Raw genomic sequence first — 9,387 nt, forward strand, 5'->3', positions numbered from 1 at the left:
AATTTCATAGCATTTGTATTTGTTAAAAATATATCTAATTGATTGAGTATACATCATCATCTCTATCTTAAAGTTTTTAGATTTAAGTTATGTTTGGTTTAACTTAGCAAGTGTTTGATTTTGAAAAATAAAAGTCATTTTGAAAAAAAGTTTGAGTGTTTGTAACCATTCAAATAGTTTTTGAAAAAATGAGTTCATGAAATATGTTGATTTGAAAGAAACACTTGAAATCAATTATAAGAAAAATAATTTTTGAGGATTTAAAGTTAAGCTTTCCCTTATAATAAATATAATAATACCCCTCAATCTCATCGACAACCATCTCTAGTGACCAATTGCATCAATTATCTCAAACACCAATAACTTCTAACGATTAACTCTAATGATCCATTAGTATTAATTTAATACGATCTTTAAAAAAGATATATTTTCAACGTCATAGTTGTATAATAGTACACCAAGCTTAGGTTGTAGGTAAGGAATTTACAACTTAATTATCTTGATGACTACCAACTTTTGGGGATAGGGTATGGTGATGGTGTTATGAATGTAGTCAACATAGATGAGATATTCTAGTGTATCTATTGATTCCTCAACCATTTGTGTTTTGTTAAAGAAAAATTATCTTGACGACTACCGATTTGAATATAGATGATGTGAAGAGAGTTTCCTCCAAAATTAATTAGAATAAGATTAGGTAACCCAAATTAAAGGCATTGGCCTAATTTCCTTTTTCCTACTTATTTAAGAACATGAAGCTTCTGACGCAACACAAAAACAAACACACACCCTTTTCAAAGCATAAAAGAAAAGAAGCAAACATCTTGCCATTCCCCTCCTTTTGATTTGTTAATTAACTAAAAACAACCCTTTTTAAGTGGTTTGTTTAGTGTTAATTATTTAGAAAAGGAGAGAATGTGTGGGACAATGGACGGCCCCTTTGGCAGCCTTTGCTTCTCTAAATATATATATTTGGTGACGTTATCCAACGTTGACTGCTTTTTAAGGTTCTGTCTTCTTCTCTATGCTTTTCCAAAATTTTATCTCTATTCTTTTGTTGTAAGGTAAATTAGGGACATAGTTGTATGAGATAATTAACATGGGACTTTGGGTGTCAAGTCGTTTGATTTTTTCAATGTGGGGTCTTTAATATAGTATTTTTTTAAACAAAGTACTAAAGATTTAGGAATGAGTAGGTGCAACAACCAAATATCTCAACTAAATTGACATATCTATAGCACCATCATCACGTCCCGGTTCAAAAGTGAATGCATTGATAAAGAAATATGTATAGATGGAGAGCATAAGTAGAGATCAACCTTTGCAATGAATGCGAAGAAAGGAGAGCCTAGAGGAAATTTTGTTAGTTAAGAGAGATACAAGAAGTATCTTAATTACAAAAAAAGCTTGAATTTGGTACTCTGATACCATTTTAAATCACCAATTGACCCAAAAGCTTAAGTTAGTGGGGTGAAGATAAATTTAATTATATATTATCTATATATTTCATCTTAAAATCAATTGATAGTGAGAGGAGTAGCTCATCGAGTTGGGAATGACTTGGGCTTTTGGCCCATTAGCAAAAAACATTTTGAGATAAAAGTAGTATGTTGTCCCACGTTAGAAGATTTTACATTGCTAAAGGGGTTTATATACAAAGACTTTCATGTGAGTTTCTAAATTGTGGTTTTGATGAAAGTAGAAATTTTTCCCATGCATGTACATGTTGTTGTGTCCAATCGACCAAGCAAGGTTGGGTGAATGCATGTAAAAGGAATTAACTTTTTATTACTTTATTTTTTGTACCAAAAAATTATCATTTTATTAATGTTACAAAACGTTATCTTACTTTCTTCTTTTCTATCTACTGATTTCAATCCAACTTCAATGAATGAATGGTAGGGATAGGATGTTGTGTTAATGTTGGAGAGCAATCGATTATTGGCGATTTAGTACCCAGGTCACATCGTAATTTGCTTTCAAAACAAGAGTTCTTTCACGACACAATAACTTCAATCTACACATCTATTTTATAAAAAGTGTGAAGTCCATTGATTCCTTTTTATGAATGTTAAATCTCAAACAAGCAAATTGCAAACTTACCCATGTGTGTGTGTTTTTTTTTCCATTTCTTTTGTAGCTTTTCTCTTCCCATGCGCTTTTCTTGTCGTCTTTGACTCTTTTAAGGGAATGTCTAATGCTTGATTCTTATGATTATTTTCTTTCTTTATTTCTTACTTCCATGTGGCCCAATAAGAACATGAAATCATATTTGTTTTCAATCCAATAATCTACTTTCATACTTAAGTTTATCCTTATCCGCATGATATATACATAATTGATTAGAATATGAAATTTTGACTCGTCTACTAATTCAAGGAATATATCTAACTCTACGCCTTTTGAAGTTAGCATAATTGATTGTGTTGAATGCCTAATTCTAGCCCAAGAGCATATGCTTTAATGAGAACTTCTTAATTTGCTTTCTTTGAAGTCTTATAATATTGTATTTATATGAGTATTAAATTTAGTATGAAACTGCTTTGGTTCAGTTTTGTTATAAAACTAGGCATCTTATTTTTATTTAGAGAGAATAAAAATTATTTGTTTTGATCGATTTTTTATTGAAAAAATCATTCAAAATCCTAGGTTTTTAGTATGTATTTATTATTGTGCATGCATATTTGTAAATTTAAACATGACCAATAGTGCATATATGTTTGTTATTGAAAAAGCAATAGATTGACTCGTCACTTGAAATATGGAAATAATCCACTAATATTAAAGAGTTAAGCAATTACAACGTAATACTTGTCTATAATACACCACTACAAGAATTTTGGACTTTAATGTCGGTTGAAAAAAGTGAAATCAGATATATAATGTCGGTTTTTTTTTTTTAAAAAAAAAATGGGCTACAATGTCAGTTTAAAACAGACATTAAAGGCCTCTCATTTATTTTTATTTTTTTTTAACTTTATTAAAAAATATCTTCTCCATTTCATATCAAATTTTCTCTCTCCTTTCACTTCTCTCTTACCAAACTCTCTCTTACCAAACCCTCTCTTCTCTCCTTAGCTTGTCAGTGTACATCACTTCCGATGTCGTCGTCATTGGTGTTGCTTGGATCTCCGTTGTCGTGGACTTCTTCCGGTGGTGGGTCATCGTCGTGGGTGTTCTTCGATTGTTTTTTAGTTGGTTTTTGTTAGCGCGTGGGTGTTCTTTGCGTGGGTGTTCTCCGTTGTTCTTCACATGTTCTTCTAGTGGTTGTTCGTCGTGGTTGGGCGTTGTTCTTCTGGTTGTTCGTCGTGGTTGGGCGTTGTTCTCCGGGTGTTCTCCAGTTGGTTTTCTTTGTCGCGTGGGCGTTGTTCTTCCGGTGGTTGTTCTTTCGGTGGGTCAGCTCGCCGTTCGTCCAGCTGGTTCCGGTTGTAGAGGTGGGTCGCAGCGTGGATCTATAGATTTAGTTGTGGGTTTTTTCCGATCCAATTATCTATTTGCCTGATCTACTCGTGGGTCTTTCGATCTGGTCGTCGACGTTGTAATTCTGTCAGATCTGTCGTCTCAACTCTGTTCGCAAGGTCCGATACTCGCCGACGTTCCAATCTTCGAGCTTTGGTTTGGATCTCTTCAAGTTTTTGGGTTGTTTAAGTTGTTTGCTTGAAAAGGTAAATTTTTATTTTCATATGAATTTTCAATTTAGTAATTTCAAGTTATTTCATTCATTTTATTTTTATTTTAATGATTAAGCTTATTGAAATTTTGAAATGTTGGAATTGAATTAGTTGAAGAATATATATTTAGTTGGTAGTCTTGCTTGGTGTAGTTTAAGTATCTATCAAAATTCTTTTCTTTCTATTATATATAAACTAATTTGGTCTTACTTGGTTGATTAAGTTTGATTAGTGTGGTTCAAGTGTTATTTTATTAATTTTATGTTTTGTTCCAATGATTAAGCTTCTTGAAATTTTGAAATGTTGGAATTAAATTAGTTGAAGGTAGGGTTGGCAACAGGACTGAGGCGGGGCGGGGGAGGGTCCCCCGTCCCTGGCCCCGTGTGGGAAATTCCCCCCATCTCCGCCCCCATCCCTGCCATTTGAAGGCTTGGGCGGGGCGGGGATTCTCCGTCGGGGAAATGGGTCCCCGTGGGGCCCCATTCCCCATTTTTCCGTGGGGATTCCCCTACTAATTCCATGGGGGTTTGACTTTTGGGCTTAGATTTAGAATTTATATATTCATAATTTAGGCTTACAACACTATAAGTCTATAGTATACATTATAAACGTACATATAAATAAGTTATTTTATATATTTTATAAAATATTAAAAATATAACTATATAAAATCGGGGTCGGGGTCGGGGCGAGGATACCATCCCCGTCCCTGCCCAAAAAAATTTCCGATTTGACCCCATCTCCGGTCAATCGGGGATTCCCCGCGGGGAATTTTGCCAACCCTAGTTGAAGGATATATAATTGGTTGTAGTCTTGCTTGTGTGGTTTGAGTGTATATCAAAATCCTTTTCTTTCAATTATATATAAACTAATTTGGTCTTACTTGGTTGATTAAGCTTGATTGGTGTGGTTCAAGTGTTATTTCATTAATTTTATGTTTTGTTCCAATGATTAAGCTTCTTGAAATTTGTTAATGATTGAATGAAATTAGTTCAAAAACATGTACTTGGTTGATGTCTTGTTGGTGTGGTTCAAGTATATATCAGAACCAATTTGTTAATGTTTTAGGTCTTATTATTGATTATGGCTAAATTTACAAGCTTACGATTACATAATTTCCCCTTGTTATTGTTTGTCTTTTCTGTAGATTAAGTTGTATATTTTACAATCATGGATGAAAATGAATAGAATGTCAGCTGCGTAGGGTTTAGGGGTTGAGATATTTATTAAAAATGGTCTACAATATTCAAATATACGAATGTCATGAGTTGTCCATGTTTGAAGTGTGTGAATTCAAAGATTCTAAATGTGAACACAATAAGAGATCACTTATTTTTTAATGGTATAGATCAAAGTTATCAGACATGGATTTTTCACGGTGAATCATTACCGATTAAGAGAAACAATGAAAATGTGTCTACTAGTGAAAGAGACAAAGTTGATGAGGATGATGTTGATGTTGATGACATAATTGGAATGTTTGAGGCTACATACAACTATTTTAATGAAAAATCTGATAATTTAAAGAATTATTAGATGATGCGAAAAAACCATTGTACCTAAATTGTAAAAACTTTTACCAAAACATTTACATTGGTAAAGTTATATAATTTGAAAGCTAAATTTGGATGGAGCGATAAGAGTTTCACTGAGTTATTGGAATTAATTCATGACATATTACCTAGTCCTAATGAAATTCCAATTTCTTCTACTTATGAAGTAAAAAAGATGTTGGGTACTCTTGGAATGAAGTACGAGAAGATTTATGCATGTAGCAACAATTATTGCTTGTTTAAAAAAGAACTCTCTAATGAAAATATATGTCCCATTTGTGGTACGTCAAGATGGAAGCTTCATAAAAATTTAAAGGAAAAGGCTAAGAATATCCCAGCAAAATTCATGTGATATTTCTCCCCAATTCCAAGATGTGAAAGAATGTTTCAAAGTAAAGAAACATCAAGTTTATTGACGTAGCATGCTAAAAAAAAGAAACAGGTGGCTTATTAAAACATCCCAAAGATGCCCTATCATACTTTGAATTTTTGTAACTTTGGTTATGGTAGGACCATTCAACAATTAAGAGCTTTGGCCACTCCTCCAAATATATGGACACCAATGGTACCATCAAACTCTTGAACAGACATGTCATGCACAACATGAACGATGTAGACATGATTCGTATCAATTTGAACGAGCATATATTTGGAAGAGACAAATTTGTTTATTTAGGCTGCGATGATCTAATCCAATATTGTAATATGGTTGAAATAGGTTACATGTGTATTTTGACATACATTGCATAAATATTACTCATCTAGATTCACTCATGTATATTTTGTTTCATGTTTAAATAATAACTTTTACTTTGTTTAGGTATCTTTGGGATGAATGTGGTCGTGATATTATGAAGAAGTTTTTTATAATTGATCAATCAAAAATATTGCCACATGTGAAGTCTCAAGATATTCAATCCAAAAATTTAGTCAACCAACTAGAATTGACTAATTTGGACCAATTAGTTCTTATTCCATATAGCACAAGGTAAGTAAATATAAGTTCTTTAGTTATTTTTAATTTGCATTATACGCATACTAATATTTCAAAATTGTTGCTTATTATAGTTATCATTGGATATTGATTGTAATCAATCTATAATAAAATTGTGTTTATGTTTTGAACTCTATTCGAAGTAAGGTTCAAGAGGATTTTCATGGAGTTAAAAATATGTAAGTGATTGAACTTTCTTAGCTCTTAATTGAAGTACTTATGTTTAACTAATGTTTTCAAACTATTTAGTGGATTGAAAACATGGTAAGCCAAGCACGATCTCCAACACCATCGGTCTTCTCCAAAATGTAAAGGTAAATTTGCATTAATTTTTTTTTAACAATTTATGTTCATTCGAACATAAGAATAATTGTTTTCAACTTCTTTATATGCAGTGCCCCCATCAATTAGATTATGTAGGATGCGGGTACTATGTGCAAATATATACACGAAATAGTGCATAATCCTACTACTCCCATTACTAGCCCCGTACATAAATTATTTATTTTTTATATAGTAGCTTTAATTTAATAAATAATGTAAACTTATGTTGAGTTTATCTTTTTTTTTTCTTCTTTTTGTAGTTCAATACAAAAAATGCATATACCCAAGGAGAGATTGACGTAATTCGAACCAAATGGACAAGTTTTATTGGCTGATTTGTGTAAGGATGTACTTCTTCTTCTTCTTCTTTTGTCTCAATAGAATGTAAATGCTAGCTTAGAAAGAATCTTGACGAGTTTTGAGTAAAATATGCAAGATTAGAATGAATCCGAAATACTAATTGTTGGTTTGTGGATAGACGAATTGTTATCTAACCATGATCTATTTATTGGAAGATTTATATATAATTTTTTTGTTTATGGGTTATTTGGTATAAGTATTCATGGAAGTACTAATTGATATTTGTGAATGAAAGAAATGATTATTAATATTATAGAGGTGGTTATAAGTTCTATAAAAGTATGTTATCGATATACAAATGTTGGTTAGTGAGTTTATTTCATATTTGATGAGTACTTATAGAATGGATTGGAAATATTAATTCTTGTTTGTGGATAAATTATTATAGAATTGTGTTTCATTGTAGGTAACTTTGTATATAGTTTTGTGGTAGAGTATATTGTTCTGTCTATTGTTATATTTCAGGTTTGAGTTCAGTGAATTCATAGGTGGAAGACAAATATTGTTGGCTTGCCATGCAGAATATAACAGGCACGCATTACAATGAATAATTTTTTAATAAAAAACAATGACGGACATTTCCTGACCCAACACGAGACATATAATGTCGTTTTTAACTCTTTGACCGATATTAAAAATGGATTCGACAACGGAATTTTAGAAAAACAGACAATAATTAAAAAAACGGACATGAATTATGGGCTTCAATGTCGGTTTAAAACCAACATTAAAGGGCTTTAACGTCAGTTGACAAACGACATTAAAGGGATTTAACATCGGTTGCAACCGAAATTAAAGACAGTGGTATTAAAGCCCTTTAATGTCGATTTTAAACAGACATTGTACACTCTTTTCAATGTCGGTTTAAAATCGACATTAAAGACAACTGACATTAAAGGGCTTTAATAACACTATCTTTAATGTCAGTTGTCAACTGACATAAAGCCCAAAATTCTTGTAGTGCACCGACTACTACATTGACTCACGTTGAGCCTAACTCACAAGTCATATAGGCTCCCTCTAGATGTGAGACTCCCTATCAATTGTACTTATTCTCTCCTAAGTGTGATAATAGTAGTGTTGAACACTTCAACTTCCAACAGTGTGTGAGACTCCTTTCAGCTTGATTATCTTCTTTGTAACTTTGTGAACTCCCTTCACATGAGAACTTAGGTCCCCCTAAGTCTTTAGAACTCCCTTCTCGATAAATAATACCTTGGGCTCCCCCTAAGTCTGAAGAAATCCTTCTCAATGAATGAAGTCTTAGGCTCTTCCTAAGACCAAGAATCCATTCTCTTCAACTATGTCTTAGGCTCTCCCTAAGACAGAATAATCCTCACTTTCTTAAATGATTCACACAATGACGTTGCATAACGGAAAATAGTGAGCAAGGATCAATAACATATTGACGAACAAATCGACCATAAAAAACAAATACATTCCTTACAATGAACAAATGCGGCAACCCCAAAGAAGATCAGAATTCGCCTTTTAAAAACTATAGACAAATAAGGAAAAAAAATTCCATAAAATATTTTCTTTTTTGTCAAAATAAGATCCACAATAAATAAGAAAAATATTGATCAAAATACTTATGCTGAGATTTCCCAGATAGGAAATAAAAACATTCTGCATATAAATTCTAGATTAAGAAAGAAAAACATTTTGAGGAAAATAGTAATGTCAGTCTTAAGATTTGACGATCGTGTAATAAAAGCTAGGCGATCGTCTATACAATCGTTTAGATTAGCTCGGGTGTCAAGTGATCATTTAGTAAACGATAAACGATCGTTTAGGAAAGTGCGGGCATGGGCGTGCGATCGTTTAGGAAGTGGTAGGCTATCGTATAGGCTCTCAAACACTATGTGATCAAATGCTTATCACACCGTGAGCAATTATGCATATCTCATGTAAAATGAAAATTATTTTCATTTTATTCTTCAGTTACAAAAACTGAATTGGACTTCCCACTAACGCATGAATTCAGAGAAAACGGTGGGCAATTATCTCATAACCGTCCAATTAATAAAATAATAAATATAATCATATTATATTCATAATCTATAGTTTGATATCATATATCAACCATAATGTTTTATCCTCTACTTGATATAAATCATATTTATATCCAATTTCCTCCAAATTAATGTATCTCATACATTTAGTCAATCATATCATATATAATTGACCAGTTCAATTATATTATATATAATCGAACTCCCTCTTGTCAATTTGAGCATTTCAATTTGACCCAAAAAATGATTCTCAACTTGTATCTAAGCTACCAAGGGTACCTTATGAACCTATGGCTCGAACCTCTAACGGTACGTAAATAGCTGACTAAACTCTTTAGTCACGAGATCCACCATCCGTTAAACTAAAGACCGACAGATGAACTCTTCTTACCACAAATATATTTCTGTGTCCATCAGATATAACCAATCATGAGTACGATAACCCTTCACAGATGCTCGTAAGTACAACT

This window comes from Benincasa hispida, chromosome 4 (assembly GCF_009727055.1).
Source record: "Benincasa hispida cultivar B227 chromosome 4, ASM972705v1, whole genome shotgun sequence".
Classification (NCBI taxonomy): domain Eukaryota; kingdom Viridiplantae; phylum Streptophyta; class Magnoliopsida; order Cucurbitales; family Cucurbitaceae; genus Benincasa; species Benincasa hispida.